Source organism: Phaseolus vulgaris, chromosome 2 (genome assembly GCF_051622355.1).
Source record: "Phaseolus vulgaris cultivar YP4 chromosome 2, ASM5162235v1, whole genome shotgun sequence".
Taxonomy (NCBI): domain Eukaryota; kingdom Viridiplantae; phylum Streptophyta; class Magnoliopsida; order Fabales; family Fabaceae; genus Phaseolus; species Phaseolus vulgaris.
The window spans coordinates 31,053,979-31,066,802 of NC_143499.1; the positions used below are offsets into that span (position 1 = coordinate 31,053,979).

Below are 12,824 nucleotides of genomic sequence, written 5' to 3' on the forward strand. Positions count from 1 at the left end.
TTTTCAATCTTGGTGGAAGAAGTAAAGACAAAGAATTCGCGAAGAACGTTGCGTCTAGCCTAAGAGTAAATGGAGTTATAATCCATTAAGAGAGAAAGGACAAGTACAATAGTAGAGGATACAATTAGGGAGTTCATAAGTATACAGTGGATTAAAGCAGCAAGCTAGAAAGTCTAACGATGCGTACCTGAAAGCGCGGTTGAGAAGAAGAGAGAGTTGGACAGTGGAGTGAGTGAATGAGCAAAGTTAGGATGATGGTGAATAAGCGGGAAGAGGAAGAGCGGGAAGATGAAGGTTAATGAAATGAGAGTTATTTCAAATGGGCGAGTAAGGTTATGACACGTGGATGGAGTTGCAGCATTTAATGGTTGAAGGGACATGTGTCCAAAAGTAATGATGGGTGTGGGAATCGATGGTGATGGGAGTGCCATAGTGTGTTGTGCCAGTTGGTATGCTGGAAAGCAGGGGTGGGCACGATTGACTTAGCCTCATTGACTCACCCTGGTAAGGAGGGTCGTGAGCCGACCATTCCTAAGAAGGAAGGAACATGAAAGGCCAAATTAGCCTCATTGGCTTATGCCTGAGGTTGAGGGGTTGTATGAGTATGGGTTGATTGATGAATAAGGTAACATTCAGATGCCGATCATAATGAGACTTAAAGGAGAAGGAGGCGTTACCGAAAGGGAGTAATGGAAATTAATATGAAATAAAGTTGTTGGTTACAGAGAATGACGAGGGACCGAGTCTACTATAAGAGGAGGCGGAGACCTATGAGAAGGGGGCAGAAAAAAAAACTGAGGGTCATTTGTCTTGGCTAGAACACTAACATATGAGTTTAGGTCTAGTTTCACCATATTTTTTATATTTTCTTTATTTTTATTTTTTTTAATAATACTTTTTTCATAGAATGACAGATAATTGTTATTACTTGAAATGTTAGTCTAGATGAGAGGTCAAGTTACATATTCATCCTAACCTGAAAAACTTTTATAAAAAAAGGTATATAGAAAATACTTTAACCCTTTTAAAAATAATTTCGGTTAATGAGTAACCAATAAAAAAAACACTAAGATGTATGAATTTTTTTATATTCATATTACATCTACATCAAAATCAAGTCTAATACAAGTTTAACTTTGACTTCCACATTTCTGACTGATATTTTCTTGTATTAGTTACCGTAATTGCAATTTTGCATCATGGGTATTAAAATTTTAGTCTAACATTTTTACTCTTTTTTTTTTACCGAAAATGTTCATCTAGTTCTAGAAACTATAACAAAACGTGAAACTTATAAATTGCAAATATTTGCCTTTTGTAAAAGAGACGTGATCTTGTACGAATAAAATAAATTCGACCGATTATTGTAATAATAAAATAAACAAAAAGCAAATAGTTTTTGAAAAAACAAAATCTTTTAGAAATTATTTTTACTCATTTTTTATACTTTCTAATTTAAAAATAGTACAATTTTGTTTTCCGAAACAACACTACATGTATAAAACTTAATTTTTTTATTAATTGTAGCATTATTTTTCCTACGTCCATTTATCACTTCTATCAAAATTATTAATTTTAATATTAAAAAATTTGACATTTGCACGACATATAGATATGTATATTATCTATATTTTTTTATATACTGTCATAGGTTTTGGTGTACATAATTGCAATAAAATATCATTGAACTCTTTTACATTATGTATACCCAAGTAAAATTAAATTAAAAGAAATACTTGTGACACAAAAATTGAAGTGGTTCTACCGTCAATAGTAAACATTTGCAACTGGTTAACACCAATTCTAACCATCCAGTGAAGAAGATAAAAGTCTCAGTAACTCTTTACAATATTCGACACAGATGAATATGTTCCTAGAATTCCAAAAATTACTCCAAATGCTGCAATTACTAAACTCAACACAACATGTGTCAAAGTAAAGATATAAGAAAGTGTGTAAATAGAGTCGGGATAATAATAACAATAATAATAATGATTTATAAAATATGATTCTAGATAAAATAAATTTAAAATTAAATGCAAGAACAACAGTATCATACTTGTGTACACGTCGCTTTTTTCCCCACAATTCTCATAAAACATAAACTTGGAAATATCACTGACTGAAAATTTCCCAAAATTAGTTTGCAGTTTCACTGAAATTCTTAATAGAAATTATAAGTGGTCACAAATGTTTGACAGGGAAATATTTGTGATTGAGTGTGTTTATGTGAAAGTGATTGGAGTGTTTTCTTACCACAAGTATACTGAAGATAGAGCCAATTAGAGCCATCACATACCCTGAAATTGTAACAAAATGGTGTTAAAGAGTCACTTAGGTTCATATGACATACCATTTTCTATATTCAACGTAGAATTTTCTTAATGAAAATGTTTGATCATTTTTTTATGGAAATTAATAAAGATATAAGAAGTAATCGGCACTTCAACTTAGGTTAGAAATAGAAATAGTCCAACTCACATAAAATTATGAGAAATTAACACTTCAGAAAGGCAACTGAAAAGATACAAACTTATATGAACCTATGTTATCATAATATACCTACCTCAAATACACATATGAGTAGAAAACAAATATAAAAATATATGCTTATGAACATAAAGCTATATTAATTTTTGTACTGTCCTTAACTAGTTGAGCAGTCACATTACAAGTAATACTACAAAATTAAAGTTCAAGCTCACCAAAAAAGGGAATCAGAAAAGCAGCACAAACTGTAGATACAACAAGTGCAATTATGATAAGAACGAAACACCAATAAGTTCTTGAGAGTCTATCGGTAGCAACTCCTCGAGACTTCTTGCTAATGGGTTCATGAACAAAGAAAATTTGTGTATAGTTAGGGAAAATCAAACTAAAATTATTCCTGAATTTGATCAAGCTATCTCCAATTATCGCATTCATGACATACTAGTTTTAGGCAAAAAGGATATTTAGTGAATGGGTTGATTACCTGAAAAAGAGTAAGGAACACATGGGTAAAAAATGTTCACTTTAGTTAAACTAATGAAATAATGCTAAGAGACCAAGAAATTATCATACTTACTGTTGTCCATATTGCAACCTTTGAAGCAGATGCATTTCTTGGCAAATTTAATGTTATTTGAGACAAAGTGTCGTTGCCAAAAGCAAGGAATCCCATGATGGCAACACCTCCATATATTGCAACAGACAATACAAAATTGTGTGCGAACAAATGAGTTTAAGAATTTGATATTAAAAAATAATTAATCAAAAATATTTTTCCTGTTACAGACAAAATAAAGGAGATAGCATACCATACTATTAATGCTTTAGTAAATTGTGTTTTGTCAGCCATAGATTGGTAGATATTTGGAAAAACTGAATGGCCTGCAAAGCAAAACCCGTGGATGCCAATAGCTAATGGAATGCCACTCCATTTTACCAATTTAGTGTTATGATGGAATCCAACACCATCCATTATCCCAACACAAAACACACAGACAACAATCAATAATGTTGCAAAAACCCTTCCAGCTGCAAATCATAACAAAAATTTCGTTAAGGAAATGTTAATTTGTAAAATTGAAAACAAAGGAAATGTCCTTTACACTTTGGAGTACCTGACAATGCAGAGATTATACGAAAATCCTTCAACAAAACAATTGGGAAAAAAGTAAGTGCAGCAAAAATTCCAAACAAGTGCACTGAATCTAATTGGAAACTACCCAAATCTAATGATGTTCCTGGAAATAGTATGGTGAGGTTGTCTCCTTCCAAGGTGATGAATTCTACACAACATGACTACACTCACAAAAAGATGTGTTATAAATACATTAAAACAAACATAAGAAATGGTTGCAAAACTTACATATAATTCTGTATACAGGATGATCTGCAATAATTCCATAAGTATATATTGGTTAGTATTTAAGTGAAAAAGTTACATCTCAGCATTCTGTGACATGAGTTTGTATTATACAACAGATAAAGATAAACAGTGAATAATCTTGAGAAGCATTTCTTAGGATCCTAAATTAAACTTTAAGAGATAAAAAAGAAAAATGACCAAAACTAGATAAAACCATGGTACAAAACTGAATAAAAACAATCATCTAGTCGGAATCAAATAGATTGACTTTGAGGTTCAAAGAAATCCAATTTAGAATGGAGGAATTTAAGCCTCACAATTAATAAGAAACAGAAATAAATCCCAGAAAAGATTTATCTATGGAGTAACAAGCACTGCACAAGGATTTTCAAATAATTTAAATAAATATGTAGATAACTCACTGATACGAAAATACGACCATATTTTCCAAATGCAGCTTCTCCTATATCTGGGTAGCTATTGATTCCTTCTCTGCTTTCAAAGCAATATCTCATAAGGGTAGTTGTATAGCAACAAATGATAGCAAAAAGAATCATCAACACCATGCTCATCCAACCAGCTTCTTTCAATGTATAAGGTGTTGAGAGAATGCCAACTCCAGCCATCACATTAGTTGTTGCCATTTGCCAAATGTAAAATACGTTATCACCTCAGAAAATGACCAGATTGCAATAAAAACTGTGGATAGTTCAGTTAGGTGCAAGTGTTTGCTATGAAATAACATACCATTGAAAATTGTTTGAATTAAGCTGCACCCACGACTAATGGGCAATTCGCCTACTAAATGCTCTTGCGCTGCATTTTCCTTCAGTGATGTTGATTGTGTAGGGACTTCAGGACTAGAGAGGAAAGGAGTTTTTCCATCTATTTGTATGCTATGTTTTGAACGATTTTCAAAACTGGAAAATATAATACTTGGTACTCGTAGAATTGAATCAAAATTTGGAGTTGCTGGAAGTGTGTAAGAATTTGTAGTCTCTCTGTCATAAGAAGAAAACAAGGAAATTAATAAGAGACTAATCAACATTATTATCATGACAAGTGTTAGAGATCCCACATCGACTAGAGATTAGAGTATTTCATTGTATATAAGTGGGTGCAAACCTCACCCCATGAGTCGATTTTATGGGGTTGAGTTAGGCTTAAAGTCCACTTTGTAATATGGTATCAGAGTCAATTAAAGTCTATCCTAGCGAATGTTTGTTAGGTTTATCAGGTCGCCCGCTATCGGGCCTTTATCGGACCACGGACCACCCATAATATGTTATCCCAGACACAAGCTGTCATGCTCGGCGTGAGGGGGGGTGTTGGAGATCCCACATCGACTAGATATTAGAGTATTTCATTGTATATAAGTGGGTGCAAACCTCACTCCATGAGTTGGTTTTATGGAGCTTAAAGTCTACTTTTTAATAACAAGACTGCGCATAGTAAATCTTTACGTAAGTTTTTTTTTTTTTTATATAAAAGTATGCTTTACAATTCTCCTTATCAAAGTGAAATCTGATACCTATTATTCTGATAAACATAAAGTTACTACTAATGCTATAGAAAGGATGTATAGTGATGCATGTTAAGTTCTCCAATGTGTAATATAAAATAGTTTTTACAACTATCACAATTTTAGTATTTTAAATATTTAAAATGAAATAATTTTAAAATTTATTTAATAATATGATTTGAATCACACATTTCACTCTTTTTCTTTTTTTTTTTACTAATTTATCAAAATTTAAATGATCTATTTTGTTGTTACTTAGACAGGTTTTTAATTAAACAGTTAGAGTTATAATTGTAAAACGTAGTTATGAGCAATATATTTTCTCCTTTTATGTTAACCCAATTGATGTGACATATTCTTTAAGAAAATTAACCTAATGATATAATATTTTAAAAGATTTTAAAATATATTTTTAATTAGAATAATCATCACAAATATTTTTATTTTTAAAAGCTTCCTTCAATTACTCATTCTAATATTGATTTTCCATGTAAAAATGATTATCTAATACAAATTATTATATTTTTATAGAAAATTTAAAAAAAAAGTGTAATAAATTTGTATAAGGGAGACAATTTTATATATTTAGAAGTAAAAATAATAATATTTAAATATTTATAAAAATAATGTAAGAGTGATGGTTTAGTTATAAATTATTTTTTAGAAAAAATTAATTAAAGTAAAGTATACTAAATTTACATTGATTGAGGAAAAAAAGCTTAAATCACTCTTTCACTCATCCAACCATAGAAACAAATTTATAGTTTTTTTAATGTTATATAAGAATATATTAAAAATAGAAGCAACATGCCCACTGAATGTAAGTATTAAAAATATAAGAATATATTTGACAGTCAATTCATTAATCATATCTGACAATTAATGTAAGTATGCATTTTCTTTAGAAGTATAAAATTTATAAAAATAAAGTCTATAAATAAGTTATAAGAGTTGATATTTTATTTTATTTTAAATTTCACCTTTTTATCCTTTTTTTTTCAATATTCTTTCTATCCCTTCTTTAGAAATTTAAATTATGAGGTTATTTGTACTTTAAACATATTAAATTATTAAATCCCTATGAAAGTAGCAATCAATATATTAAGATAGTCTGAACATATTTTTGATCTCAGATTAAAACTTTTGGAGTTTTAGTAATATAATTAGGATCTCTAAAAAATGGAAATTAATAGTTTTGCTGGTACCACATTTCCTTCAGATAAGAAAAAATAATTTAAGTTGAATCTATTGAATTAAAATTTAATTTTAAATGTGTGAAATTTAAATTGTATCGTGAATTTTCTCTATGTAATACTTATTTAGAAAAAAAGGTATTTATTGAATTAGCTCTTGTTAAGTTGAATTTGGACATTCAACTAAGTTATAACAATTATTAAACGTAAAATTGTTGTTATAGTATAATGGACGAAAATGGTAATATTTATAATACATTGAAACTCTTTAGTATCGTTCACGTTATGACTATGAGGTTTGAACAAGAAAAATGTCAATTAATCTTCTCTTCTTAATAATACTTAAGGTTAGAGACAAAGATAAAGTCACTTAAAAACTTAAGATTGTCCTGTGATGCATAATGTTTGTGGAACTTATTGAATACTCTCACTTAAATACTAATGTAGTTGTTTAAGAGTTGTAATATGTAAACAAAAATGATTTTAGTTTGGTAACTTATTTTTATATCATACATTGCATCAGTTTTACTTTTTTTTTATAATTAGTTGATCTTTATCTAATTATTAATTTAATATTTTTATTTGATATTTATATAATTATAATTTTATTTTTTATATTTGATATTAAAAAAAAGGAAATCTGCATCTTTTTTACATTGAACATTTGATTTCCTTAGTTATGATTTTTATTTTTTTATATAAAAGTATTTAATTAATATTTAAAAAAATAAAAGATGGTTACAAAGATATAGGTATATCCATTTCCCTAATGTGGATGAGAATATGATAACAAATTTATACGGAAGAATTTTTATTTTAAAAATATAAATGATATAATGAAAGCCACATTTGTTGTCTCCTCTTGTGATCCCTAACCATGGGTCATTTGATGAGAAGAGAATCAAAGCAAGCACTATAAGTTATTCAAAGGGAGGTGGGTTACAGGTAAAAGAGGGTAAGGGTAATACATTTCCTAACATAATGGATTCCTCAGCAGAATCCAATGGTACAATATATAAATTGCTATTAGGCCTTAGAGGCACTATTGGTGGTGGGCATCCTATAAGCTTATGCATGTATTTGGCATCCTATATAAGTATATAGAAAATATTGAGAGTGGTGTAAGCAAGAAGGAAAATGATAGTTTGAAGAATTTTATATAATTTTTTTATTGATGGGAAAGATAAATTTGTAATTAAATTATATGAAAAAAAATATTAAAATAATAGTATTAAGAGTAATGTAATTGTATAAAAATTGTGAGTTGTCAATATCATTACTCAAACAAAAATTATGTTGATATTAGACTATGAATTTTGATAAAACTAAGCTTCTTAGTTCTGATTTAGTGCAGATGTATAATGGAAAGTGCAATTAACAAATAAATTCTTAGTTCTGATTTAGTGCAGATGTATAATGGAAAGTGCAATTAACAAATAAATTATCATGACTGTGAGTGTTATTTATGAAAGATCCAACCTGAACATTCTTCAGAGTAAATACTATTACAATTATGTTAAAGTATGTCAGATTTAAGGTCTTATGGTGTTAGTTCAACAAATGTAAGCATAGCCTTGTGAAAATATCTCCAATTAACCCAAACATTTTTTGAAGAGTAAATTATGAGAGACTATATTAAGATAATTTGAAGAAAGTAATACAAAATTGTTTAGGTATGATTAATTTTATGTTAGGATAAGTGTGTAATCTAATTAGTTGATGGTACTAGTTATAGGTTCAACTTCTATGTTTAATCACCCTAATCTTTATTTGTATATATGTTATACAGATTTTACTGTTTGATAAAAAAAAACTTTGATAAACAAATTAAAATTTCAAAAAATCCTAAAAAAAACAATATTGCATACCATAACTGAAGGCAACAAAAACAAAACAAAAAGTAATAATAGCAAAGGATTTAAACAAAAAGTAGTAGACAAAGAAGAAGTATTTACTTGTAACTTTGAGGCCATTGGAGAGAAGTGAAAGAGTGAGAGTGGGTTGTATGAATTTCTTCCTCCTCATCACTGCTACCACTCTCACTCTCTAACTTCCCACTTTCAATAAACTGTGCATCTTCGTTTATATCATCTTCAAAGAAAAGCTCAAGGTCTTTCTCCTTCTTGTTGCCGTTACTAACCATTGCTCCAACTCTATCCCAAACTAAACGATGAGTGAGGAAACAAGTTTTCAGCCGTTACTAACCATTGCTCCAACTCTATCCCAAACTAAACGATGAGTGAGGAAACAAGTTTTCAGCCGTTACTAACCATTTGTTGCTGCAAATATATAACAAATAACCTTGGATTTGTGTTTATTTAATTGAATAATTTTAATTTTTTTATTTAAATAGATAATTAAATAATTTAGAGTTTGTATTTATTTAGAGTTTTTAATTATTTAAGAATTGTATTTATTTCAGACTAAAAGGAGAACATTAAATAATTTAGGATTTGCATTTATTTAAAAATTAATAATTAATAAATTTTATTTATTTCATATTTTTATTTAAGTAAGACATTAAATATTTTAGGATTTGTATTTATTTAAGATAATTTAGGAATTTTATTTATTTTAGACTTTTATTTAAGTAGGACATTAAATAATTTAGAATTTATATTTATTTAGAATTTTGAAAAACTTATAAATTTAATTTATTTCAGATTTATAATTTTAGTAATTTTATTTATTTTAGACTTTTATTTATATAACAAATTTTATTTAAATATTTTTTTACGTGATTTTATATTTAGAAATCCATTTATTGTGAACTAATTTACCAAAGATTAATTAGATGATACCATCGACTTAACCTCTCCACCATAACAATTTCAACCATAGATTATTAGGTTTTTGGTTTTCTTCTTCTTCTATTTTGTTCATATTTGATTCAATAAATTTAACATTACTTGAATACATAGAATACATAGTTCTTTATGAGAAAATAAAAAAATTCTCTCTCAAGAAACTAACATATTCAATCTCCAGACAATTTCTCAAACCAAATAAGGAGTGGGTTTTTTTTTGTTTGTTTTTATGGTTTTGAGAGTGGGAGAGTGGATGGGGGAGAGGGTGGAAGGTTTTTTTTCATTCTTCATAGAATGAAGAGATTTGTGGAGATTTATGTAGGATTGTTGTATTTGAGCAAAATACCCTTTTGTATGCATTTTATTACAATATACAAAATTAAATATTACATAAATTTATTTATAATTTCAAAAATATTTAATTATATTATTAATAACAACATACAATTATAAATAATGAAAATAAAAAAATTATAATATTAACAAATTATATATAGTTATATAAAATAATAAATGAATACAATAATAAATATTATTTTCATAAAATTTTATTTCAATTTAACACAAAAATATTTTCTATTATATTTTTAATTTTTTTATTAAAAAATATAGGTAATTATAAATATTATATTAGAAAAAATTAATTAATTCAAACCTATACACAAAAAATAATAATTCATTATTCAAATATTTTTTAATAACAAGGATAAATTTGTAAACTTACAATAAACTATCCTCACAAATCCACTCTATCATCCCTCAATCCAAACAACCTCACATATCTTCACACATCTTCTCTAATCCTCACAAATTCACTTCCTTCCCTCCCCACAAATCTCCTCCTCAATCCAAACACAGCAAGGGGTAAATATTGATTATCCAATATGAAAAAAACATGCAGTTGTATTTCTTCTTGAAATTTGGAGTAAAAAATATGCTAAGTAGTCAAAATAAAATAATGACATATTTAAGAACTAGGTCTCGTAAATGTAGTATTGAGGATCTATCTGGTAACAACCCCTCAAGACTTCTAGCTAATGGGTGCATCAACAAAGTATATTTGTGTATAGTTACGAAAAATCAAACTATAATTATTATTGTATTGATCAATCCATCTCCAATTATCCAATTCACGAAACACTAGTTTGAGGCAAAAAGGATATTTAGTGAATGGGTTTGAAAAATGTTCTCTTCACTGAAACTAATGAAGTAGTGCCAAGAGACCAAAAAGATCTCATATTGCAACCTTTGAACCAAATGCATTTTGTGGCAAACATTATTACAATTATGTTAAAGTATGACTTAGCACATAAGAGGCTTAAGGTATTATGGTGTTAGTCCAACAAATATAAGCATAGCCTTGTGAAAATGATATGCAATTAACCCAAACATTTTTTTAAATGTAAATTAAGAGAGACTATACCAAGATAATTTGATGAAAGTAGTTGGAAGTTGTTTATGTATGATTAATTTTATGTTAGGGTAAGTGGCGTAATCTAATGAGTTGATGGTACTGGTTACAGGTTCAAGTTCTACCATGAATCACCTTAATCTTTATTTGTATGTATGCTATACATATTTTATTTTACCGTTGATAAAATAACTTCGATTCCATACACATAAATAACAAATTAAAATTTCGAAAAGACTCTTATTAGCAACAATATTGTATATTGTTCTCGCCTGCTCGAAGTCAGTCATAGTATGGATGAGCTCTTCTCGGATTTGCTCCTGGTGTTCGGTTGGCAACTGGATGAAGCGCTGACACTTTCCTTCCAGGCTGTGATAGTCCAGCTTCTCTTCCAGGCTGTGGTAGTCCAACTTCTGGGGACGAGAGGGGGGCTCCACTTGCAATTACATTCCGACGCTCAAGTCAGTGAGAGCATAAAATATTGTGTAAATAGTAAAATATATTGCAAAGATGAAAGTTGAGATACTCCCTGTGGTGGTTGTCTATTTATAAGCCTTCATGGGTTTGGATTCTTTACTCTGGTTCCTCTAGATATCAATGTGTCATATTATGGTAACTTTACATAAAATTTGAATATCATGTAATATAATCGGAGCATTTATCTAATATAATAAGGGATATTAGGCAAATAAATTAGAGCATTTATGTGATATAACCAGGAATGTCGTGCAGGTAATTATCGCATTTATGAGATGTAATTGGGGATATTAAGCGGACATTTGTGGTAGGTGAGAGAGAGCTATGTTACATAGTGCTGACTCTACCACTACTACTGTTGCAGGGCCTAAAGATGAGGTCCATTAGGCTCAGCCTGAATGTATGGTCAAGCTCATGCTCTTCCTAGGGGGATGTATGGTCGGTCATACACCTAGCAAGTACGGGACAATACACATACCATAATTGAAGGCAACAAAAACAAAAGAAAAAGTAATACCAAAATATTTAAACAAAAAAGTAGTAGGCGGCAAAGGAGAAGTTTTTACTTGTAACTTTGAGGCCATTGGAGAGAAGAGTGAGAGTGTAAGACATTAAATACTTTAGGATTTATATTTATTTAAAGTTTTGAATCATTTAAAAAATTTATTTATGAAAAACATTAAATAATTTAAGATTTGTATTTATTTAGAAGTTTGAATAATTTAGAATTTTTATTTATTTCATATTTTTATTTAAGTTAGACATTAATAATTTAGGATTTGTATTTATTTAAGATTTTGAATAATTTAAGAATTTATTTATTTTAGATTTTTGTTTGAGTAAGACCATTAAAGAATTTAGAATTTATATTTATTTAAAATTTTAAAAAATTTAAAAATGTTATTTATTTCATATTTTTATTTAAGTAGAACATTAATTAATTTAAAATTTGTGTTTATTTAGAAATTTTAGAAATTTTATTTATTTCATATTTTTATTTAAGACAAAATTTGTATTTATTTAAGATTTTGAATAATTTAAGAATTTTATTTATTACTTATACTTTATATAAGTAGAACACTAAATAATTTAGGAATTGTATTTTTTAAAAAATTTGAATAACTTAGGAATTTTATTTATTTTAAAATTTGATTTAAGTAGGACATTAAATAATTTAGGATTTATATTTATTTATAAATTTGAATAAATATTTTAAAAAACATGGGCCCGTTCTGCTGCCCAACATTTTTCTATCTGCACCAAGCTTATTATAAATGCACTTAGTTTTAAATCCTGCGCTCATTCAACTGTCCATTACGTTTGGTATCTGCCACCCCTTTTATTTTATACACCTATCAGCTTTTAATTTCTATTTATATATATATATATATATGTATGTATGTATGTATGTATTTGTGTAATAAATATTTCAAACAAAGTAATTTGTTAAAACTAGATCCAGTATTAAATTTTTAATGAGAATGTAATTATTTTGAAAAATCTATAATTATTACAAGATAGTACAAATACTTTTTAGGCCCCCTCTCTTTCATATTCCCAA

General features: G+C 28.2%; 1 pseudogene across 1 annotated transcript; it reads right to left on the bottom strand.

Annotated features, from left to right (window-relative positions):
• Positions 1 to 3,223: 3,223 nt before the first annotated feature.
• LOC150029110 (amino acid transporter AVT1A-like) lies at positions 3,224 to 4,661 on the bottom strand (annotated as a pseudogene). Its single transcript, XR_016518296.1, has 4 exons — positions 4,601 to 4,661; positions 3,854 to 3,877; positions 3,606 to 3,786; positions 3,224 to 3,519 (listed from the first exon to the last, which is right to left on the bottom strand). The product of XR_016518296.1 is annotated as an amino acid transporter AVT1A-like (transcript).
• Positions 4,662 to 12,824: the final 8,163 nt, after the last annotated feature.